Source organism: Gambusia affinis, linkage group LG14 (assembly GCF_019740435.1).
Source record: "Gambusia affinis linkage group LG14, SWU_Gaff_1.0, whole genome shotgun sequence".
NCBI lineage: Eukaryota > Metazoa > Chordata > Actinopteri > Cyprinodontiformes > Poeciliidae > Gambusia > Gambusia affinis.
In genome coordinates this window covers 4,893,531-4,919,969 of record NC_057881.1, presented here as the reverse complement: position 1 = coordinate 4,919,969, position 26,439 = coordinate 4,893,531, and the positions used below count along the sequence as shown (strand labels likewise).

Genomic DNA, 26,439 nt, shown 5'->3' with positions numbered 1-26,439 from the left:
TAACATAACTGGACACCAGAAAAACAAAGTTCCAATTTACAATTTGACCTCATTCAATTAGCAGTGGGAATAAATTCAATATTAGGAAGTAATAAGAAACTGAAGTAACTGAATGTGACACAATTATTGGGTTACCTGCTGTTAATATTTTGTAGAGGTACCCTATACAAATAGAATAGGACAGAGTTGTTTCTGAACATTCCTCCTTAGAAAACCTCTCCCATCCAGAGTTTTTGTTACCCTCATTTCTTCAGTTCATCACAACAGTTTTCTATTGGACTGGAGACTTATGTGGCATGAGGTTGATTTTTAGTTCTGATGAACTATTCGTTGATCAAGCCACACATTTTGAATCATTATTCTGCTAAAAGCCATAATGTTGACTCATTTTCAGTTTGCTAATAAAGGCTTTGTTCAAAAAAAGTAGTTCAAACAATTTATGATGCAATACACTCTTACAAGGTTTCAAAGTCCTTTAGAAGAGACATCTACCTAAAGCATCACAGATTTTCACCACATTCAATAGTGGGTTTGAGGTACATTTATACATATCAGTCTTTCATTTCATGCCAAACTCAGTTGTAGGGATTGTTGCTGAAATATTAAATCTTAGTGTCATAGTTCCAGTTACAGTCCCAGCAGAGTTTAGCAAACTCTAGAAAATGGTTCTTACTGGCATCAATCCCAAGAAAAAAATGGTTGGCATGCAGAGTCTAATGGTTGTTATGGAGACTTGGTGACCCCAAGATGCTACACTTTGCAGAAGTTCTTCAACAGAGATATTTGGAGATTTTCTTAAGCTCCATGTCCAGACTGGCAAGAAAAACCTGGGTGCCCATCCAGCCTTGTGCCCTTGTGGCTGAAAGAAATAGACTCGTATGTATACCCCAGGGAAAGAAAAAGTCATGGATTACTAATTAAAAGTAACTCGAAGCTCTGATCAACTTCAAAAAGTAAAGTAGAATTTTTTTAAAAAGTGCTTCAGTTTCATTTATGTTAAAAGGATTGCAAGGTGTATCAATGCTGCTGATGTTGCTGCACTACCTTGTATATATTTTTGTGATATGTGGGATAATTTACCCACTTGAATAAATAATCATATTTTTTGCAAATGTTCCAGTTTGACACTATTTTACTGCAATGATAGACGCATTTTAGATTTGCTTCACAGCTTTTTGCACATCTCCAGCAGGGACGCCAATAAAATGTGGCCGATACTATAATTAACCTGATACAATGTTGCGACAGTGTGAACAGAACCGCCTTTCTATACCTCACCATTATCTACTGGAGTGATACTTCTGCAGGATGCATACCTAATGTACTGACAAAGGTGTTGCACATCCTCTCTTATTTCCAGCCAATGCACTTTAGAATATAGGCAGCTTACAGAGTCTGATATTTACCAGCTGTGTGTCCAGAAGCGGTGCAGTGGAGGGGAGCTAATCCAGTAAAGTAACAGGAAAGCAGCAGAGTCAGAGGTCATTATCATTCACACACAGCTGAACACAATACTCACACTATGCACAATGCTTGATCTTCAGACACACACCAGATTCTGCATAGTACGTTTATACAACTTACTGTACTTTTATAGTTTTTGATGCTGCTACTTCTTTCTTCTTCTGCAAAGGCAAGTGAAGCTCAAAAGCAATATTGATATAAAATTCATCTCCTTTCTTCCCCATTTTTCAACCAGAATAAACCTTACAACACCCCAACCACCCAAACAGGTGCACACACACACCTACACACACACATACACACACAGCAGATGGGTCTTAATCTCCTGTTGCTATAAACAAAGACTTATAGACAACTGTGAGTCAGTGTAATTTCTTGTAGTCTAACATCCTGTTAATTCCTGTGACAGATTAGGAAAAAATCCTCAGAGTCCCACATGTTAGCTCGTACACAATAACACACATGCAGCCAAAGGACTTGTACAGAGACAAGCCAAAAACAAGATAATAGAGCACAGATGTAGAGCTGATCAGAGGCCACCCTTCTCTCTGTTCAACTACTGGAAATGTATATATTTAATTTGCAATCAAGATCAGGTAATAATTGCTGTGAGCAACTCCAACCCAACTAGAAAGGCACACAGGAAAACCTGCATAGATGCTTTTATGTTCTGCAGTATTTATTGGTTTGATCTTTGAATCCTGCTTTCTGGAAACCGGCTGTCAACCCAACAGGAAGCATTTGGAGGTGTGTTTAATCACCCCAACAGACTGTATCACAATTAAAACTCAACAGCTAAAGCTTTTAACCTTCCAAATCGAACATCTGTTCCCTTAACAGCTATGATGCCATGTAATCATTTTGATATATGGCCTTAAACAGTAAACAAATACAGTCCCAAATGTTAAAACAAACTATAAAAGATATTTTGTTTTGTGTGGTAATCGTGAAGCTTCAAGAATGGTAGAATCAACTGTCTGTCCTAAGGAATTATAACATTTTACGAAAGGCATTTTAAAAAATAGAAAACATTCAGAAATAGTCTCTCTTTTACAAGCTAAGCATACACTGTCACGTTCTTTTCTAATCTGTGCAGCTACCCCACTTGAAAAGGGATGGATAAATCGATGCAGACATTTGTCAACAGGGTTTTACTCAAAGGACCAAACAGTTTTCTTCATTTTATCCTCCATTTATTTAGTGCATGTAAGGAGATGTTCATGATTGGTCCCAGAAGCAGGTAAAAACCGGCTGCTTCTCTGCCTCTCTACAGATTCATCCAGATCTGCACAAGTCGACCAGGATCTCTGATCAAAAGAGTCCCCAAACTCCAGTCCTCTTTGTTTGGCTTTCTCTTCAGCTTTTTTTAATTATTTGTTTTTTCATTGTTCGTCCCTCTTTTAGATCAGTCTGGAACACAGTGAGCGCATGTCTTTATTTTTTTCCTTTTCTTTTTCTGATTTGACTTCACACCTCCCACTCGATCTTTCCATGAACCACTGGGAAGATCGCAGTTCCGCTGTCGTATTTGGTACATCTGGAGTTTTATTCCTCTCTGGTTTGACTTTCTGTTTGTTCTTCTACAGGCATTAAGATGATGAGCCTCCTAACATCCCTTTGAAGAATGGTGGTCTTAATTTTATCTTTCTTTGGTGGATGAGCCGATCTTTGCTTGACATGTTTTGTTATAGGAGTGCAATAACTTGGGACAACCTGGACATTTACGTCCCTCACAACACTCTTCTTGTCGGGATTAGCATTTGCAACTCTGCCCAGCATAAACTGTCCTCTATGTGCATTTTGGTCACACAATCAGACAATGTCCCCAACAGCAACATGTCTCTGGGAAGTGTGCAACTTGCTTCTCACAAAAAGGTTGGGACCAGCCAGTTGCCTCCAACTTTTCCAGAACTTAGCAACCTCATTTTGCATAGCTCCAAGTCATTTGAATGAATAGCTGGAAAAATCTAACATTTTCACTTCACCAATCTGATGGTCGTCCAAGCAAAAGACTGTTAGGTGTGATGTACTGAATACAACCCTCTCGACTCTGTATTCTGGCATCAATTGGGCGCTCATTTGCAAGATTGGCAGCATTATAAAGAGTTGTGTGAAATTCACTGAAAGTTGATGCAAATTCTTGACAAAGACTCTAGAAAGCTCTTTTCACAATGTCAACAGCAGCTTCAGCAGCTCAGTTTCTGTGAGGTGAGTCTGCGGGACGGATTTTCCACACCCACTCAGTACCGTTCTTTGCTGTAGTTTCTTCCAAACCTGGTATATTTTGGGTGCTCCAATAAAATTGGTGCCTGCATCAGACCAGATTTTCTGTGGAGGACCTTGGATTGCAGTAAATCTCTGATAAGCCATCAGGAAACTTTCAGTGGAAAGTGAGCTTGCCAACTCGGTGTGAATAGTTCTACTGGTCATATAACAAATGATGACTCCCCAGACCTTAATTGTTACCCTTTTCTTGACGTCATCTCTGACATAATAATGCCCAAAGAAATCGACTGAGGTGAACATAAAAGGAGGAGCAGGCTCAGCCCTCTCAGGCGGCAAATCACCCATCAATTGCTGATACTTCAGAGCTCGAGCCTTCACAGACCATACAACTCTCAACAATCTTTTGGGCTATCCTCAGTCCTTTCACAACCCAGGCTTTTTGCCTCATCCTCAGTAGGGATCCAGCAATTCCATCATGTGTAGCATTGTCAGCTTCTTGGCCCAACAGTGTTGACACCCAGGCATCATGGGGTATGATGGGATCTGCAGCTCTGTCTTCTTTAAAGATCTGTATTCTGCTGCCACAGACTAATAATCCAGACTCTTTGTCTTGATAAACCACCAACATATCTATGGTTGTGTTGGGAAAGTTGGCACCCATTTAGGCAGCAAGAAAAATGTCCCTGAGAACATCTTCTCCTTCTCTCACAGAAATTACCCATTAAGCCACATATGTCAGAGTCAAGGCCCGCGGGCCACATCCGGCCCGCGAGAAGATTTTCTACGGCCCCTGGGATGATCTTGATTTATTATTAGAACCGGCCCGCAGACCGCAGCAAGCCGGCACCCCGTCTGAAAAAAAAAATATCTTCCTTATTTGAACTGTACGCAACGCACGCACCCTCCCCCCGTTCGATCCTCACAACGCACCCCCCCCCGTTCGATCCTCACAACGCACCCCCCCCCGTCCGCAGGAAATTTACGAAGGCTTGGGCCGGTCCGCTGTACTGTTGGAGACCACTGCACTAGACTATATGCGTCATTTAAAAAAATTTCAATGAACATTCAATCAGTCCGGCCCTCGGCTTGTAGCTAAATTTTTTATTTGGCCCTCCGTCCATTTGACTTTGACACCCCTGCATTAAGCAGACTGCCTCCCACCTTGATTTACCTACAGCTTGATTTTTCCTAATGAATCTCTTTATTTCTCTCCAAACCCAGACAATTATCTTGACCAGTCGTGTTAAACTGGTAAAGCAGCTAACATCTACCAGATTCTGTATGGATATTGATGGCCGCTGCTTCTTTGCCAAGGCCTCTGCCTGATTTTGAGGTAATTCTTGTTTGAGCTCCGATTCCTTTATCCCAGTCCTTGTGGTTACAGCAATGAATGCCTTCTTTTGCAACTTGGTGATGCTTCCTTTTGCATCGATGGCAAGTTGTTTAGATGATTTAATTAGCCACTTTTCAACTTGAGATTTTAGAAATGCTGAGCCTTGTTGCCACTTAGAGTCAATATCAAGATCTTGAGGGCTAGCTCGTCGGGTAATGATGTCGGCAATGTTTAGGTCCCCAGGGATCCACCACCAATCTTGGATTCTTGTGTTGCTCTGGATCTCTGGTATTCTACTGTCGCATTGAAGAAGTGTAGGATAAGATCCTGACTTTATCTGACTATGCTTAGCCACATAGGCTAATCTGGCTGTACAGGATCAAATTAATTCAACTGCCCAGAGCAATATTGTACAGAATTGTGCAGATGTGAGTAATATTATCTGGGATATGCAACACCACTGTGTGCCATTGTGTGCCACAATGGCATATATTTCCATGTACGTATCTGCAATTTTCTGCCAACAATAATCTGTATACACTCCTGCATGGAGGAAACATTTACGGTTGTGCCTTGAGAGCACCAGGTTTTTATCCGATGGTCACCAATATGTATCCAAACAGATACACCTTGAAAAAACACTGAAATCTATCTGACAGGTTCACCACTGGGGGCCTTTGTGCCTATTGATAATGGAGTCTTATTACAGGGTAAATGAAGATCTGTTAAATTATTACCACAACCCCCTGACAAACCATTAGCAAAACAATTGAAAAATAAAGGATGAATCCAAGGGAAAGTGCTTAGGGAGATATCAAAGTTTCTGTACAGTGTATTTCTGCTCAGCTTTGAATCTTCACAGCCCCCCAGGGAAGAATTACTTGCAGAAAATCAGGATGCTGTTACTGAGGAAAAAAAAGCTCAGGCCTCATCATTAGCAAGTGTAATGCTCCACAGGTGTAGGGCCAATACAAAGCTCTCTTTTTGCTCGGTATTGTAACTTATGGTAGCACATGTTGATCCAAGAAATAAACATGTTATGGAAGCAACTTATACAACCAGACTGTATGACTGCTTTTTAAAAAGCTAAAATACATTTAGTTCTCAAACATTGTTGTACACTTTAAAACTTAAAAATTAACCATGTTGGTGACAAATGAAGTACTGTATGAGACCGAGTGATCAGTTTTGGATTTTCACATGGAACAAATTCTGTAAGTAAAATTTTATTCCTTATTTGAGTCCCAACTAAGAATCTGGACCAAACTGCAAGACAATCTGGATCCAGTCTATGGCACCAAAAATGTGAACGGAGTTTTGAACTTGGTTGTTTTACAATATTTTGGTAATTTGTGGAGTTTAGTGAACAAAGTATACAACAATGTCGGTGTTGATGTTGATAACAATAGTAATATTTTGGGAACGCCTGTAAATTTGATCCATAAATGGCAGCAATGGATGACAAACCTGCTTCTCTTGCTCCACTACTGATTCATTTTTCTTAAAAAATAAAAATAAATCTGATGGGATGCTGGAAAAAAACTATAGTTGTGTTCCAATTAACTTGGTAAAAAATTTTAGTCAAGTCCCACCAATACTAGTAATTCATGAAGTACTGTTACTCTTGTTGACATTATTAACGTAAACTGTAAATACATAAGCCAATATCAACAAGGCCTATGAAAACAGAAAACTAAATCAATATTAGCCACAAAACACCCTCTTATTTGCTTAAAGATGAAACATATCTTGTTTAATCAAGCTTCTTGTTAAATTACAGCGCTCATTATGGTTTACTTTCAAAAATATGGTTTAAAGTCACAGACAAACAATTGCAAGAACACAGTGCCATTTCTTAACTTTTCTGTTAGAAGCAAATTAAATAAAAAGGGAATTGCTAATCACCAGTTGTTCTGTATGACAGTGTGTTACGATTGTTATACAAGATAGAAAAACAATAATAATTGGCCCTCTGGGAGTAAATTTTTGCCAAAAAACAAAATAATTTTACAATTTTTCAAGAAAGAAACTTGAAATGTCACTTTGAAACAAGATAAGAGCCTGAATGTACCCCTTACACATCAAAAAAATATCCAGATGTGTATCCCCGATGTGGGACTCTAACTTCATGGATTTCTGGCATTTGTTTTGTCACAAATAGCTTGTAAAAAAAGACTTCTTGTCCTTCAAATTTTTGACTTTGTAATATCAAAAAATATCCTAGTTTCAGATCATGGAATACTGTAATTTTTGAAAATCTGACAGTTTTACCAAATATTTTTTCTTGTAAATATGTTAAATTATTCATAAAGTTTCAGCTTTGGGTGAATACTTTCTCCATTGGCCAATTATTATTTTTCTTTTATTTGGTCACAATACTTCACCGTAGGAAACTGTGGCTTTAACCTCATCTAGAAAGGAATTAAGAACCTTTGAACATAAGATTTGAGATTCTCTCTCCAAAAGACTTAAGTTCATTTTAGGAAGTAACAGATGTCAATTTATGTTTTTCGTCTGGTTTGAATCGCATAAGCATCCTGTACCAAGACAACAACAACAAAACAAAAAAAACCCAGGTTGCTAACTAAGAATTAAAAAGAGCATGAAACCAGGCCTTGGAATTTTTTCTGTAAAAACCAGCATACTCCAGTTCAGCATACACCTCCAAAAATCAAATGTTACACAGAATATCCACAGGATGAATAGCGTATATATTAAATAGCTCAAAGAGCCCAAACAAACAAGGCCTGCTGCCAGAAGTTGTGTAACAGCATTCAGGCTGGATTTTGCCTTCAGGCGTACACACAAACACATGGTCCAGGTCTGGTCTGTTGTGTTGGTTAAACCCTTGAGGAAATTTCTTTTAAGTTGGAATATTCGTCCATCAGTAATGGCGAATAAACTCTAAGAAATATAGTTAAGGAAAGAAAGACAACATAATTAGTACAGCTGGAGAATCACTGTGTCTTTTTTCTATAGAAACAAAAATATATCAAATAAAACCTACTTTAGAAGCACAAAGAGGCGGTAAACAGAAAAACTGACTCAACAGGAAGAGACAGTTCTTATAAGATGCATCAGCAACACAGAGTTGTGCTGATAAAAGACTAATTTCCTTGGCTACACTGCCTTTTCTGTTTCTTCCTACTCTGTTACACCTCTATCATCAGGGGATTGTTTGGAATACCATGGTACAAAAAAAAAAAGAGCTACGCAGAAGCTCTTCCATTAGTATCCTTCCTCCCTATTTCTTCAAAAGCTCAAACACCTTTAACTCTTTTTCACTCTGAACTCTCATCCTCAGTCTCTAAGTGAGACCTTGGAGGCTTCATGAAAGCATGATTTAACTGTTTTAAAAAGACCTTTTCACTTGAAAAAGCATTAGCACGGACCAAATTCTCCACAAAGCGACAGAGGAGAGATGACTATGTAGTATATAAAGCACTATTCCTCACATTTGTCATGTTAGATCACCTCTCTTTAAGTATCCAGACATACATTTTGGCGTCCTGGACAGAAAAAAGGCCAGTAACCCTGAACTAAAGCCTTGAGAAAAATGAAAATCAATCTTGTTTTATGGCTTCACCATGGTTCCTGTTCTAGTGTGATTCTTTGGAAAATAAAAATACATCAAATTTATGCATATTCCAAATACCAATACAGTGGACCTCTGGCATTCATGGGAGTTAGGGACCACAGTCACTCAGCTAATAGCCATAAATACCTGAAACCCTCATTAAGAAAGCATATAACTGCCTATTTTATTACTTCTAAGTCCGACAATACATTAATATATAATAATATGCATAGAGGAAACAGTTTTAGCGGTGCTGCAAAAGCTATAACATCCATTATCCTCCTCATCTCTGGTCTGGTTTTTATTATAATTACATCTAAACATTTAGCATTTAAACAAAACCAATCTGCAAACAGGTGGCTTTTAATGCCGTTAAATGTCAATGTGCATTGTGTAACTTTACCAGGCTTGTATTGCTCCTGTATATATGAAGATAGAAAGCCAAACAAAATGATGATGACAGACATTTGCATGAAATCTTTCATCTAAACCATAATAACTTTGCTTCCATTTTTGCAGTAATTACACAATTTTTGGTTCTTTTGTATTTGCTGAATGATGCAGAGACATTTATTTCTAAACCTTTTGTCTCTGCGTAGCATAGCTAGTTAGCTGGCAGAAGATATAATAACTGAAATACTTCAATTGGACACGAAACTAAGACTACAACCCAGAAACAGTTACAGGATGTTTTTTTCTTTACAAAGATAGAAATGTGCAAGACAAATGGCAGCTTCTCATCTGGTTCTGGTTTCTGGTCAAACTCTGCAGTCTCCTGTATGTAGTAGAAACAGAAAGTATGATTTTCCCTGATTTACGTTTGTTGAAACTCCTCAGAGATTTGTACCTCAACATACTAGCATCCTTGAAGAATAAACTCCCAGGGAATTGAGGTCATCTATTTACTGGGGATTGTTTCACCCACAGAACTATACAGAGATGACTATATGTGCTTAATACCAGAAACTCAGATGTCACAGATACCAAAAATACAATAGTTTTTGAGGGCAAGTAGAGGAACAGGTTCGGAATAATCAGTGGTCAAGAACAGGGAGCAAGATTCAGAGCCAAAATCCCTCACGGCACTGATGGGTAGCAACAGAATTGGTGGTCAGAAGTCATATTGAAGTCCAATTGTGTCAGGGACATAATCAGACATGAAAATATGGAACAGAAACGCTCGAAGACAGACGAGCAGGAATGCTGCATAGAACATGACAGAAACCGTTCAAAAGAAAGTCTATCAAACTTTAACCTCGCTTACGAGATAGAAAAATTTGCCATTTGAAAACTTTCCCGATGCACAGACAGTCTTCATATTTAATGTAAAGGAGCGCCGCATGTCAGTCTTATTCTGGAAATGCCGTTTTAAACTGCAGGTGTGAAGCAATGAGCGGAAGCCAAGTACAGCCTTGCTACCTGGGCAGATGGCTCTGCTAATTAAACAGCTACAATCAGATTGTCGTAATTGTGTTAATTATTCTGTGCAATTAGCATGCAGAAACTATTACTACGCTTAAGTCAGCCTTTACTTTTTTATTTTTGCTATTCTATCTTGTTAAATCCTAATTAGAAAGATAAATGGTAAAGATAATCTTGCAACCTTTTTAACTCTCCAGATATCATTTTGCTTACACAAACTATCCTCTTTTTTGCTTTTGCAATAATTTCTAACTCTTGAGTTCTAAGGATATATCCTTTATTTTAAGCAGGTATTACATTTTAAAGGGTTGGAATAAAGAGAAGGAAGACCAGGAAATTGAATATTTGGAAACATAGTCCATATGTGATCACTTCCATATCAATTTGTGTGTGTGTGTATATATATATGAAACACTTTTAAGATGTCTATAAAAGCTCCCCGGCTGCGTCAGTCCTCCTAAGAAAAAGCTCCATCTTCATCTACAGCGGAAATGCAGGTTGGGGAATCCTTCATAATATTTACAGAGTTTACTGAGTTGGCTGATGGCTGTGTTTTCTTATCCTCTAACAGAGAGGGTGATTTGACTGATGCTCGTAACAGATTGCATCACAGCAGGGGACGAACTAAAACGGTTTACGCACCGCGGCTCTCCCTAAACTGTCTAACAGTGGCAACGCTCCACCTTGTAAATTTGGAATAGCAATTTTAGACATTTCCCAGCAGGCCATCTCCAATTGGCCTGAACTGGTGGGAGCGTTTGAGATCACTGAGGACCACCTTTGAAGAGCTGGGGAAAAAAAAAATAGAACTTGGCTTTGTGAAAGCAAACACTTGCTGGTCTTTAGGAATGCACCTGAGCACAAAGAGACTCATTTTTTATTCATACTTATTGTTATTTGTCCTCTTTCAGTTGGTGCTTTTAATGCCTTGATATGAGTTCATACCTGCCTTACAAATGCGTATACTGCTTTGACATGTGACCCACACTCACCCTGCAAACATCAAGGTCTGTTTGTAGCCACAAAACAAATATCAGCAGGAATTATGGAAAATGTCACACCACCAATAATTTGGCTTTCTGTAGAGAAATCAGGATAAAGGCAAGCAGAGGCCTACATTTACATTTGTGTTGACAATGGTAAATAACCTCTGTTAACCTAAAAGTCTATCTCAACATCGCTCTGCCACAGTCCAGCAGCAAATAAAAGTGAATGCTAAGTTGATAAAAATACAATATTTACAGTTTTTCTTTCCTTTTGGAGGCTAGAGAAAACGAACGTCTACTTTACCACAACTTCAGCAAATATGATTGCAGTGCCTCGTAAAAATAATTCCTACCCATCTATATTTGGCACAATTTGCCATGTTGAAACCACCAACTTCCATGTTTTGTTGGGCTTTTGTATGATAAACCAATTCAAATTGGTTCAGTTTTCTGTGATTTTGCAAAAATTCACACAAAATCAACAGACCTTTTTTGGCACTACTGCACAATTGTGAGCTTACTGCTAATTTTCCACAAAAATAGTCAAACATATTGGACACAGGCAACTGCAAACTCCCACCTGAAAGAGGCAATGGCTAATGCTTCTACTTCATTGCTGGATCAGCCTTGCTTGATGTCAAGTCATTGTACATTATTGATGTGGCAAATAACAAGAATTGAGCTATTTAAGTTCTTTAAAAAATAAAAATATTTGTGTCAAATCTGTCTGTTTTTTTCTCATCTTTTTGTCTACGTGTAGATTTTGGAAGATATTCAATGGAGATAAAAAAGAAATATTACAAAATTTCTGGCAAATATTTCTTAAGTAGTACCACAGAAATGTGTGCTTTTGCAAACAAAAACTAAAAACAATAGTGAAATCCTGGAGGGACTGTATAGAATTAACAACAGCAGTTACGTTTTTCAGATCTAAGTGAGATCTATATCCAAAGGTCTCCAGGATACTGAAGAACCCACCTGACAGGCCCAAGGTTAATCATTTTGGTCTCATAGTTTTACAGATGGCATTCAGCAAATCTCTGGTTGTTGTTTTAAGAGTAAATACAAAAACAAAATAGCCTAGGGCTTTCTGAGTTAACCTCTACAAACACCAGTAGGTCCTTTGAATTTTTTTCCTTGCCCCAGGGTTTGCCTCATAGGCTACATAAGGCCTTTTTTCCCCATTCAGAGTGGTTGTCATTTCATGGAGCTTAAACAGTTTTGGGTAAACAGACAAAGAGTTCCTCTGAACTGGTTGTGAAACTGCTGCAACCTTACAAGTAACCAGCATCAATTACACGTCTTTCACAACCGAGGTAATGTTCTATTGTCTCAACAATAGCCACTCAAGACATATTCCTTAAAAACAAAGATAAAAACTAATCTACAAGTAGTTCTTTTTCCTGCTTTTTTTAGGGGATGGATGTGTCTGTAATGTACAAACTTACCACACTTAATATAAGAACTGAATTTGTATTTATACATTTGAAGAACTAAACCACTAAATCAAAGGTATTTCAGAATAACAGCCATTCAACCATGGTCTTTTGAATGACACGAACAGCATTAAATGTTCCTAAAGTACAAAAGAAAATCTACCTTTAAGAATTCTTTTTTTTCTATTGAGAAAAAACAGATTCTTCATTAGATGAATCAGCACTTAAGTGAATTATTACTGCACCGTTCGAAAAGTGGTTTTAAAATTGAACTGGTCAATGTCAGGGAGAATAAAAAAATAAGTCATTCTGAATATCAAATTCCAGTGTGAGTAAGACTTCACAACGAAGAATTCTTGATTCTCATGGCATCTTTTCACCTGGCTCTTCAGGCTTTTTGAATCTCTCTCTAGCTCCAGGAGGAGAAAAAAAAAATTAATTAAGCGGTCTTTTTGTTGGGGAAAAACGTATTGGAGTACAAAATCCTGATGGCCTTGAAAAAGTTTTTGGAGACTTTTTCAAAACCATCCAGAAAATAAAATTATTTATCGCTTCACTGGATTTTCTAATTTCTCCAACCAAACCCGGGTCCTTGAAAATATCTCTTCGTTCCAACATCTGCTCACTCTGGAAATAATTGAACATTATTTTGAATTGTTGCTAAGGTTTCACTCAGAAACAGCTCATCCCATAATGGAGTGCTTTGCTGAATATTAGTAAATTTGGCTAATTTTAGTGCTTTTTTCTCCCATTTCTCTTCTTCATTTTTAACACCCCAAACACATTTCCTCTGGCTATAATTGGATTAGTTGCTATTTTGAAAAAATCTTTTATTTCTTGCGTCTTTAAAAGTGTTGTAAATTTGTACGTTACAGACACATCCAGCCCTAAAAAAAAGCAGGGAAAAGAACTAGTTAGAGATTAGTTTTTATCTTTGTTTTTAAGGAATATGTCTTGAGTGGCACTTAACTAAATTGAACAAATGTGTTGCGGATGGATGGGTGTGTGCATGGATGGATGATTTGAGAGAAGCTGTGAGGCAGATCTACCTTTCCAGACTGCGCTTATTACCGTACTCTAAAAAACACTTGACTTCATCATGGCCTCAATTATATGGTGCTGAATAAACTCCAGAGTTACTGAGCTGCCGCTGCTGCAGCTGGACGTAAAAGGGGGGAGTCTGACCTCCTTATATTTTACTACTTAAAACACCCAGAGATAAAAAAAAAAAAAAGAAAATAGAAAAAAGAAACTTCAATTAAGGTTCTGTTTATACTGTATTTTGCGCCATGCGGTCATTCTCGAAAAGATCGGTCTGCTTTCAGATTTATTCTAGGGCAGGAAGATGACGCCCTGAAGAATCAAAGAGCTACATCTTCAACGACTACAAAGAGTTTAGCAACAGATGGTCTGACCCCCACAGAGGCCTGCTCTTAACATCGTGATCGTGATCTATGATCACAGGAAGAAGCTCAGGACACCAACGCAACCTAAATACACAGATGGCAAGTTCTCCGAGATGCTAAATGACCAACTTAAATCAAAAGCATGTAGGAGAAAGTAGACCATGCAGAAAAATGAGAAAACTTTGGATTTTCTTACATGTTCTCATCTTCATTATATTTAAAAACACTATGTAATTTTATTCTTCCTTGTTCTGTAGTGGAGCTTTTTCTTCTAGTATTTGACGCAAACTATTTAAGCCACGCAAAAATAGTTAGTAGAAGGAGTTCTGCTCAGATGTAAGTTTTTAGTTACACGTCACTCTGAAAAAGTGTTCCCGTAATAATTTAAATAAAAAGTGTAACTAAAAGCATTTGTCTTTTAGTTACAAGATCAGTAAAATTGACTTTGTATTTAGAGATGATTTTTTAAAAATAAAAATGTGGTCATATCTTAATTTAGCATCCCAATATCTTCATGGCCACTTTACATCCACATTAATTATTTCAGCTAATTAAATATTGCTTTAAAAATAGGAATCTGAATATAGATCCTAAAAGAAAACCTGTTAGAAGCTGAAAAAGACCTGAGCCTAGGACTGAGGTTCAACTTTGGCAGGACAATGACCTGAACTGCTGTGGGATGGTTTATATCCGACTAAATTCATGTGTTATAATTTTCAGATTAAAGTCAATAAGTTTATACGTTTTAAAACTGATCCAAGAAAAAATAAATAATTTCTGAACTGAGAAATGTTCTCAAGTGAACACACAAGTCTCCTCTAACAAGGACACAAGGGAAAAAAAACTAAAGTAAAAAAACATAGTGTTAAAATTAAAGACAGAATGTGCAGCACCCATAGTGGAGGAGATGAAACCTCTCAAAATCATCACATCGATAAGTAAAATGTCAAAAAGAAAAGAAAATTCTCCTGCTGCAGCCAGAATATGAAAAGTCTTCTGTACAGGTGTTATTTAGGAAAACCCACAGATACACACACAAAAAAATAAAGAGAGAAGATTTAAAGAACGTTTCGATGGCCCAGTTCAGCAGCGGCAGCAAGGTCAACGTTTCACACATCAACTCAGAGAAAAAAGCGAGCAACAATGTGCCTGGCCACATTGCCTGCCCACTCACACCTCCTCCACAGGTGTGTGTGGATTTTTAGGGGTGAGTCATTCTCTCCCACGTAGCACATACCTCCAGCAGTGGTTGTGGAGATCCCACCAGCGCCGCACTCCTCCCAGTCCCAAAAATTGACTGGGATTCTCGATCGCTCCCTGAAGCAGGGCCTAGCGCTCAGATTTTCAAACGAGAGCGCAACATCTGAAGGCAACAGATGGCGGTTCGACGAACAACATCATGATCAGACAGTGACACAGCATTAGGGCACAGCGTTAATTGTACAGCCTTTGTTTTCTACACTTAATACCAAAAATGCAGCAGTGTTTTCAATGTTTTCATACATTTAGATCTCCTGTTAATGAAATAAAAAAATTGTGATGTACAGCTTTGATCCAGGGCATAATTAAAGTGATCATCAATCACAATGTGACTGTGTAATAAAAAGAGAAGCCCTGGAACTGGAAAGCTGTTGGTCTGATTCTTGCTTTCTTCTCTGTCATACATTGATGGGCACCTGGGCAAGGCACTTAACTGCAAGTTACCATCATCAGCAGCTTTATTAAACATACCAATAGGTCCACATGAGACATGTGAGTATAAATACATGTGAGCAAACATACTCACATGTTTGAGTATGACTGGTTGAATTTGGTTCTAATATAGTACTATATTTTCCAGACTATAAGTATTTAGAAATTGTCAAATAATACATGATTTAATTGCTTTTCAGCAAAATCACGAGAACTGTTGACTTTGGCTCGGAAGTCTGCCGGAGATTTTCGATGCAACAAGGGCTGCCCTCTAAATCAGGGTGGTCTGGAATGTCTTTGCTCCAACAGCAAAGAGCGCAGTGGAGCGGAGACACATGCAGTGTAAATCCAGGATGATAGAGAAGCGGTTGCATTGCAAGAAACGGTAACACCAAGAGGTCCCCCTCTAAAGTCATTTATATTCATCTACTTTGTCACTACCAAAGCATGGAGATGTTACTGAACAGTTCACATGCCTCAATAGGTGTTCCAGCAGTTTTAAAAGGTGGCACCAACAGGTAGACATTGTTATCTAGATGCGATGGTAAAAAAAATCTTACAAGGTAGCACAGATCGTCTGTGGATTTGTTCCTTCAGTTCTGAAAATTAGCTTTCAGTCTACGATTAGCTTTTCTCATGGCTGCAAATGGTAATGTTTAATTCTTGGTTCATATTCACTAGCTTGAATAAATATTTAACGCGTTAGTGAAAACGATGCGTCATGTAGAGCAAAAAAACAAAAAACATAGAAGTTGCAACACAAAGTATCAGGTGCAGAGCTGTTTCTGCAGCCCAAACATTGTGCCATTTGGTGGATTCTTTCAGGAGAGGTGCTTCATAACACCTTCGATGCAAATATTCTTTGCCCAGATGACCCGAGTGCAAACTCCATCCATCACCCTTGCAGTATTAGCACAGAGCTCCATCGCTTGAGCTTCAGAGAGTCTATTCAGCTAAGCAAACAAACCTTTCTGAGCACCCAGCAGGGCTGGCAATGGTCTTTGTGCTGGCTGCAGCTTAGGAAGGCGCTCAAAAAGAAAGAACTGGATGGCAGCCAAGCGATGGTAAATGTTGGCTTCAGTTGGCTCGGTTTTCTGCACGGATAAACCCAAAGACTACTGATAATGATTCATTCTGCTGGTCAGCTGGAACATTCAGATGCAGGAATTGTTGATTAGGGGCTCAGGAACTTATGTTTAATCTCAGAAGACCTTTCAGTGCTCACTGATATTTTTAGTGGCTCTGCAGTTACAAAATGTCATGTGTTTTGGTGTTTGGTCTGGATCCACTTCCGCCAACCCTTGGTGTTTCACTGCATGTTGAAAACAAGTGACTTTAGTGGCTTTGAATCTGACAAGTTAATTGATGGGCTGCCCCTTCGCTTCACCATCTTGGGGTTTTCAGTCATGTTAGCAGCACGCCTGTGGGGATGGCAATCTTGCTCTTTCAGTTGGAACACCAAAGGCTGAATGCAGGCAAAATATTCCCATCAGTCCCAGCTGTACTTTGTGGTGGTGCTAGCTTACAAATGCAAAAATTAGAACGTAGTCATCATAGTAGTTTAAGCACTTAGATTTTTAGATCCGGTTTTGTGGCTAATCTAATCAATATCTATTAGGAAACGATTACCGGTACTAGTTCCAAATAGTGATCAGAAAAAAATTTTATAAACATCTCAGAATCACAGAGACTTATTTTCTGCCCTCTTGATGTATTCACATTTGTTCTGTTTCAAACTCAGACAAGCCTTGTACCTCTAACCCTTTTCAAGTGAGGAAGCACTTTTTACCCTAAAACTATGCAGCAAATAAATCTCCCTTCTGCTTAGAGGAGATCTGTAAGATTTGGGGTCTGTAGCTTTGTTGCATTGCCATGTTGACTGTGTAGCACAGAAATGAGTCTGGGATGCATTCTTATCGTGGGGTCGTTGCCTTACTGAAATGTACAAGCATGAGCAATTCTCATACTCCAGCTCCAAGGCTTATTACACATCTTTATCCAGTTATGACAATAATATGGAGGAGGCTATAAACCCATGTGAAAACCCTTGCATGTCTAAACAATTTTGAGAAATTTACATTTAAAAGAAAAAGTCCGTCATATATTCAGATGCAAACCTGTCTCGATGAATAAATAATTTAAATCATGAACATGGGAAGAAAAATATTCGCTTTGATAATCTGAATTTAGAATGTTTTCCTCACAATATTCTTCATCCTGAAGTTTTTACTGTGTAACACTGATCATTTCATGAGTATGACACACTGCACAAATCTAAGACCCACAAGGACCTCCATGCCGGCTCCAGATGTGGTGACTGAACTTTTATCTCAAGCAACAGAGCCTCAACAAGGTTTGTTGAAAAGTTTCCCAAAATGTGTGCCTTCCCAAATTACACAACCATGTTGTGCAGCAGCCAGCCTGTCTAGAAGCACGGACAACAAAGTTAAGTTGAGTGCCGCGGGGGCACTAGAGGCTGCGGACGCTGCCATGTTTAAACCTGCTGAACAGAACGTGCTGTTCCTGCAGAAGGGAGAAACCGCTCGTATACTTCTGACTGAAAATCCGTCTCAGATTCTCCTCTTTCCTAAAGCCATCCTGAGTCTGACTTCACTTCCAGTTTGAAGTACGTGTCACTTCTCTTGCTCTTTTATTTTCCTCAAGGATCACATCTCTCCTCTTCTTTCATTCTACTCATTTGTGCTCTCTGCTGCCAGATCATTCGACACTTTGCACTTTAATGTGTCCTTCCCTCTTCCTCCTCTTCTAAAAACCAACTCTTTCTCACATTTTAACACCAGAAGGCCACTCTACAGAAAAGAGGGGAAGAGTTTTGAATTTTGGAAATTAAATGTCATGTCTTTCAAAGTGACCCTCTGACTTTTTCCTCTGAGCCACTCTTAGTGGGAAAAGGTACTCATCCGAAAAAGCCTTCAGCCATCCAGGTATTATTCCTCAACCCTCATCAGAACTCACCCTCTATTTGCTTTTATTTTTCTTCTTTTCCACTGCATTTAAAAGGCAAGATTTCCACGTGTCTTTTTTTTTTTTTTTTTTTTTCTTTCTTTAAGGTTTCTTATATTTAACAAATTAAAGCTGAGTAGCCAGGGGAGAGGCAAATGAAACACTAAAAGGATCCAGAGGGAGGAATAGACTCCAAACAAATAAATATATCTTAAGGGCAAAGCTTTAAATTGTGCCAGAATCTACTCTTTTAAGTCTTCAGGTGCTACTTTTCAAATCACTAAAGGACACCAAAGGGACAAAGCGAACCCAGAAATGTGATACTGCTGTGATACCGCTGTGTTACTCTGATGATTTCTGTAAAAGCAGGTCAAAAACCTCTCATAATGGGTTCTTTCAAGCAAAACAACTCCCTGTTCCTACAGATTGAAATATTATTAAGTGACTATGTATGAAAACATATATTTAAACAGTAAATTTGAATACTTCCTCCTCCTCCTTTCTCTACCTTGACATTGCTGAGGATCTGGAGCTCATCTCTTGTCTCATCAGAATCTCCCCTGACTGACTCATTCATATTGCTGCAGATCGGGACTCTGAACACATCACTGGGATTGACTCCAACTCGCTTTAACAGTCATCACGCTTTCATTTAAAATGTGTCCACTGTTGCTTTTCATCCTCCTGTTACAGTCCAGACCTGCTGTTTTGTTTTTGTTTTACAAAAGAGGTTTTTGTCTTGTACTTGGATGGTGTTTGAATGTCTGCCATTCAAAGCCAACATCTATGCAAAAACGGCTGAGTTTGGGATTGATAGTTTATGAACTGATCTGCTTTTACTCCTACCTTCAAAAAAAGATGAAAAGCAAGCTGTAAAAGTGTCCAACGGTCCAATGTAGCCTTCATTTAAACTGGCTATTCTTGACGTACTGCAGCCCAATGTCAACAGGAATAAAGGACTTGTGATTGCACGCTTTTTGTTTGCTATGCTATAAAGAAACAAACAAACAAAAATAATTCCATCTACTTTGTTTATCCTTTTCACTCAGGTCTGATGGGACTTTGAGGAGCTTCTACAATGTCCAAAAGTAATTAAACAAGTCGATCAATGCAAGACATGCAGGACAGTAACCTTACTGTACACAGGTGGTGAGTTTGTATCCCGATTAGGGTTGTCAAAACTATCAATGTTGCAATAAAATTTAATAATTAATTATTCAAAGATACTCAACCTTTTTAAATTCAATACAAACTGACCCATTCACATTGCCTCAAATTGTTGGCTTTTTCTGGCAGATGTGCTGCAGTAACTGAGACACTTGGGTCTTCTGCTGCAGTAAGGTTTAAATTTTGCTACTATGACAACTACAGCCTACCTACATACATATGTACATATATACATACATACATACATACAAACATATATATACATATATATATATTACCCTGTTGGTAGACGTTGTTTAATGCATGATATTGTGAGCTGAAGTCATATTTCTCATTTGTGAACATAAACTCATCAAGTATTTTTGTTTAGTTTTCAATGCACATATTTTACTACCGTACATATTTGCATATGTAGTAAAATATATATATAGAGAGGGCAAACTTAACACTACCTATTGGTTTAATTTATAAAATTAAACTATTGTCATATTGTAACAATTCAATATGACAATATAAATCAGATTATTTGCTTAACTAGAAAGAGCCAATTTCTTCCAAGAAATGGCTATGCAGCATCAAAATTTATACATAGCATCAAGTATTCTCAATATTTAAATTCTTGCAGTTTTTTTAGAGTTGTAAAGAAATTAATAAAACACACACTGGGACCTTGACTATTTTCTTGTCAAGAATAAAGTAAAAATCTTCAACATTTACAAGTGCTTGTTGACTTTGCTTGTGACTATTTCACCACTTAATATGCTCTAAAATAGGCCAAGTTGTTTGATTATTTTAAAGCAGATAGTTAACATTAGACAGTAGATAAAAATCCTATTCATACACATGAAACATTTTGGGGGGCATTTAAAAGTAAAATGTTGGAGCAAACATAATTCTTCACACATAACACCTCTCATCAGAAATGCAAAAAAAAAAAAAAGTACTTAAAATGTGACTAAATTAACAAACTAAACTGAATATCTTTCACTTTTAATAATAGATAAATACTATTTAAAAAAATAATTCTCACTTTAAATAAATTAATGCCCAGCCTGATGAGACGTATTCTTTGCATTTTTAAGAAAAAGCAAGAATGCTCTTTAGTGCTTCACATAAGTGCTGGAATAATAAATGAAGCCTAAAATGGTGCAGGTGCATTGCCCAAAGTCATGCCTGTCATTTTTCATCACTGTGTATCTGTTTACTAGCGCTTTTGAGGAACTGAAAGCCTCTTTTGAGTCACAAGCACAACACATTCATCAGTTGGAGAATGCACTCTTATACTACAGCAATGCAATCATCTCCCCGGAGACTTCTATCAAAGGCAGCTGTATGTTTTAACACTGTCATTATCCTCCACATAAGAATTAATCTCGAGTAGTTCACGCAGATAAAATAGTAGGTTTTCAACAGAATAATCAATGTAAAAAGAGTTCCCACTATTGCAACAAGCAATATGCTCAGATGGCAAAATTTCCACTAAGTGGTTACAGCAACAACCCAACAATCTCTTTGAGAGACAACAGTTACATGTCCTTGTTTCTACCTCTAGTGAGGTCCTCATTAAACTAATACATTCCTGCTGTCAAATGGTGACTGACGAAATGTCATTTACTCACTTCTCTACCAAAGTTCAGCAACCTGTACGGAAATGTCACCTTTAAAAACAACAACCTTTACACCCTTTCCTCCATCCAGTTGGAAGAAGCTTACTTTAAGTTCGGGAGATTTAGAGGACATGGCAAAAAATAAAAATTTTATTTTAGTAAATCAGTTATTAAAAATAACTAGCAATAAATGACATTTTCAAAAAGCTTTTTTATTCATATTATTACATGCTTAAGTCAAATTTCTAACTTTTTATAAAACTGCACTGATCAGGATGTTATCAACCAAAAATGGTCATTTTTTCATAAAGGTCTCTTTTCATCCTAAAGAATATAACAAATGCACACCCATTTGTATTAATTGTATTCTAATTAACCAACTAAAAATGTCAAGGATAAAAAAAACAACATAAAAGCAAGCAGCTATTTGTTACAAGTAACAGTTTTGAATCCAGGAAAAAAAAAATTACTGTAAAATTACAGGCGTTTGCATGAAAGCATACATCTTTCATCTTCAAGTCACACTTGTCTCAATATAAAATCAAAAATGCCTTTTCAGTGTTTGCACAAACAGAATAAATGGTTCAAAAACCTCAAATGGCCTTTTTTGTTGTTGTTTTTAGGTGTGTTGTTGCCACCCCATCCAGGGTGCCCTGGTGGGTAGCCACATCATCCATGTCAAAAACTGCCACTCCTTTCAGTCAGTTAAACATCCCACCTCATTCTGTTAGCAAACATCATTCACCTGTTGTACTCTGCAACATGTTAAACAGTAAAGTCATCCAACCAGTATGATTTGTTCATTTTTTAAAACAGAGTGATAGTTGAATTGGCTTTAAAAAAAACAAAACAAGAACTCAGTTTCTTTTCAGAATGGTTCAGTGGTTTCATACCACCTGCTTGTTGTTGTTGAGTCGACATGTGTCAGTTTGCATCCATGATCCCAGATGTGACCATGTTGAGACTTGCAAACATGACCGTCACTATTTAAAATAACAGTACACTGACCTCACTTTTAGAAATTTGAACAGTAGACTTGGGTGTCCTTGGTCTGCGCAAATACTTTGTGTATCTCGATACACTGCCAACAATAAAATAAAATAAAGATACATGAGCTGCAAATCTTAATTCAATAGGCATCTGTCTAGTTTAGCCCATTTACGCTCATCTGAATACCACACAATGGGATGCAATGAGATCCATTACTGAGATGACGACTGAAAATGATGATTTGCAACTAATTGGAAATAACTTTAAAATAGATTTTTTTAGGTTTATTTACTTTAAATGAACGTGTTGAATTATAACTATTAGCCTCCAAGAACAATTCAAATATCTACAGTGCAACAGAGGTGCATGTCAGTTGTTAATAAGCAGGAAAAAAAATTAATTTCTACATTTTAAATATTAGAAAAATAATCAGCCTCAAAGAGTGTGGCCTTTATAACCACACAAGGACAAGAAAAAGTATAATACAGAAATAATAAAAGTACATTTTCAGTTTAAGTAATCAAGAAATAGCTCAACTTTCATAAGAAAAAAACAAAAACAAAAAAAGTTGTATATACACGTACATTCATTAAGTTGTTTCTTCTGACATTATCCATGTGATTAAGTTGGGATAATGTGTACAAATGCAAGCTTTTAAAAGGGTTGCATCTAGACTTCATCCAACATCTGAATTTACATTTGATTGCTGCTGCTTTCCCAATGTTATCACAAAATACATGTGCACATGTGTAGATTAATCTTAGGTTCGATAGCAAACACTATCAATAGATTGGCTATGAAGTAAGTGAGTGGGCTGTTTGAAAAGAGACAAAATGTTGGTACTCACTGCACTTCCTCTAAGGGGAGGGGCTTCACCAGAGAGGCCGGGTCTCCGATTTAAGCTTCCACCTCCTCCTCCAAACACGGTCTGTCCTTCTCTTCCTCTCTTTTTGTCGGTCCTCTTCTTCCTAAATGTCAGTTAAACCAGCAGCACTTGGGGTACACTTCTGTGGCGTCTGCAAGTAAAAAACACAACAAAAACAAACAAACATAAAAGCTGTGAAATAAAAAAAAAATCTATCAGGGAATGGTGAGCAACAAATTAGACCATCAGTAAAACAGAAGTGTGTGTCAGAATAGAGATGCAGAGAGAACACGGTGAAGTGCAGGTGATGGTCGGTGTTTGCAATCCTGTGATAGTACGTGTGAATGAAACGAGTGGTTTCATCTCAGGGTGGACCTTAAAAACTGCCCTACAACTTGGATGACAAAAAGAAAGCAGCGGTTGCCATAGCAGCATGAGCCAAAACAGAGAAGCAACGGAAAAAGAAATAGAGAACAGGTGAAGAAGACAAGAGAGAAAAAGAAAATTTAGAAGTCAGTGGACAGAAGTCAAAACCTTAGGACTGCATGAGTTCAGTTCTCTTGTCTGATCTTATTTATTGGTGTTGTGAAGGTTACTTTTCTTTCCAGTTCCATTCCTCTGTGGTTCATCATGTTGGTATTTCGTCTAAGCTACAAGGTTTGCATGAAACTTGAGCATGTTCAGAAAAATCTGTTGCAAGATATTAATAATAGCTGAATCAATGCAACTTTTAAAATTTTTTGCTATCTAATTTAAAAGGTTGTTTTTCTCAAAATTGGTGTTTTGTGCCTGAATATTAATTGATACTTATACGCCATCCATTTTCTAATACCCTTCTCCCTAGAGGGGTCAGGAGGGGTGCTGGCTCGATCTCTAGCTAACATTCCGGGTGAGAGGCGGGGTTCAGCCTGGACAGGTCGCCATTCTGTCGCTGGGCAACACAGAGACAAACAGGACAAACAACCATGCACAAACACACTCACACCTAGGGAGAATTTAGAGAAACAATTAACCTGACAGTCATAATTTTGGACTGCGGGAGGAAGCCGGAGAACCGACGCATGCACGGGGAGAACCTGCAAACTGGAAAATATTTAAATTATATCCTTTGTTTTATAACACTGTGTACGGACACTGAAAACACAACTGATAAAGGTTTTGCCACAAGAACCTGCTTCTTCTTAACCTTACGAAAGAATCTCAAAAAAATAAAGGTACAGACAGTAGTTCTTCAACATCTAACCAACAAAACACTAAATAATAATAATAATAATTTAAAAAAAAACAGACTTGCATTTGGTTTATTTTAAGCGACCACTATACTAATGCACCATGAATACACACTGAAGTCAAACTTTTTGAAATGTTTTTTTATTTGTGGAGCAATGTGTTAAGAGTGCAAAGTAATAAGATATCCACCTGTGCGACTTCAAAAAGTTTTAACTTTATGCAAAATTTCCAGAGGCACACAGATTGGCCACCAATGGTTCCTCTAAAGCCTAATATAACACAAACAGCGGCAGGAACGGGTCGTGCTCGTATTCAGTGCCACAGCGCCAATCAGCCCTGTCAGCTTGTGTGCGATTGTTGGATTCCTTGCTTTCAAGAAGCTATTCTGCAGCAGCAGGAACTGAACCACTTTTTTTTCCCAGTTGCCATTAACGGTCAATCACTTTCGAATTCACATGTATGTTAAAAGTGGTGTAAAAGGGAGGGAGAGATGGATGGTCAACAACAGGAGAGATTGAAAGACAGCAGGGGAATGAGTAAACGACAAAAGCAAGAAAATTAGAATTTCAACGAGGTTATTCAAACAGCTTAACAGCTTGTCCAAAGGGTGATTTGTGGGTCTCTCATCAAACCTAATTGTCATTTAAGACCAACTAGTTAAGACTTGATTAACTGCTCATCTAAGTGAGACAACAGGTAAACGTTGAGAACAGTAAAATTGAAAGCTTTTACTATCATTGTTTTGAGATGATTAAAGCTGATTTCTATATCTTTTTTTGTAGGAAAAAAAAAGATAGCACACCATTCTGTCATCTGCATATATTGTCAGGCATCTTTAAAGTGTCCAAGTGTTCTTCCTGGAGCCATTGGCTAGGGTCCTATATTTTAAATTTATTGTTTATGATACTTTTAAGTAATGAAAGTATTGCTCATTATGATTTCTGAATTTCTGTGTTCAGTTGTATCCGTTTCTTGGATAAAACCAATGATGGAGCCAAAACTCCCATTAACTACACTTACTCTTTGTATTTCTTGCCCATAGAAAATACAGCTGTGTAGTGACTGTTTAGTTGTCCCTCTTTCCTAGATGGAGCTATTGATAGAAATACTGCTTCCCAATACTTATATTTGTTTGTATTTTCCGTTTCTTTCTTTTAAACCTACCTTATTACTTCTATGCTTTGTTGTGGCTTCTTTATATATTGAACCGAACAATTAATGGAAGTATTGCTGCCGTTATTTCGTCAAGAACTCATGGTCCATTACTTTGGTGTTCAGCTGTGTCTTTTTTTAAACATTTCCATAAGAAGTATTCCTAAGAAGGTACCATAAAAAGGAGAAGTTCTTCTCAACCCTCTCCAAGTAATTGCTCTTGCAAGGTTTTGCTGCATGGTTACTGACTCAATAAAATTTTTCTTGTTATTTATTAGTTATTGTGGATAACCTGATGCCAATTCTGATCAACAGAATTTGGACTGTACTGGCCTATATAGAACTGGATAATTTGTCTGGATTCATTTTAAATATATAGAATTCAATTTTGAACAAATTGAATTCTATATATTTAGATAGGAATGGCAATTTTTTGCTTAGAACTAGAATTATATAAATTAACTTCATTTAACTGAGCCTAAAAAATTAAAAAATAATGTGTGATAAATAGTTCAAATTCTGAGAAAAACATCCATCAATATTTCATCAATTTCTGTATCCCTATGACTCAACAGGAGAGGTGTTGAAAAAAATTCCAAAAACCAGAGAAAAAATCCCACTACAGCAATAAGTTGATGGCAGTGATGTTACCGAACTCTTCCAAAAACATCAATCTCTAACTCAACCAAATTTCACACGGTATAAGTGAGGCACAACAGTGTGACATCCATTTTGGTCAGTCTACTAAGCAATCTCCCTTTCTGGCTTTCGTTTGAGCCTCAGAATGAAAGTGGAAGTCACGTTTTCATAAGCGGTAACAGCCTGGGCCCACTGCATGAACAAACTTATTTCAGCAGCAAATTTGTTCAGTGTGATCCAACCGTGATTGAATTGCATTTTAATTCCAAAAGAAAATCATTTA

At 37.6% G+C, this 26,439-nt stretch overlaps 1 protein-coding gene across 1 annotated transcript in view; it reads right to left on the bottom strand.

Moving 5' to 3' along the window:
- Positions 1–26,439, bottom strand: part of LOC122844140 (zinc fingers and homeoboxes protein 2-like) — a 144,099-nt gene that overhangs the window by 73,581 nt on the left and 44,079 nt on the right. Inside the window, exon 2 of the mRNA XM_044139341.1 lies at positions 23,118–23,286. The gene's annotated coding sequence lies outside the window, so the exon portion shown is untranslated. The remainder of the gene's footprint in view (positions 1–23,117; positions 23,287–26,439) is intronic.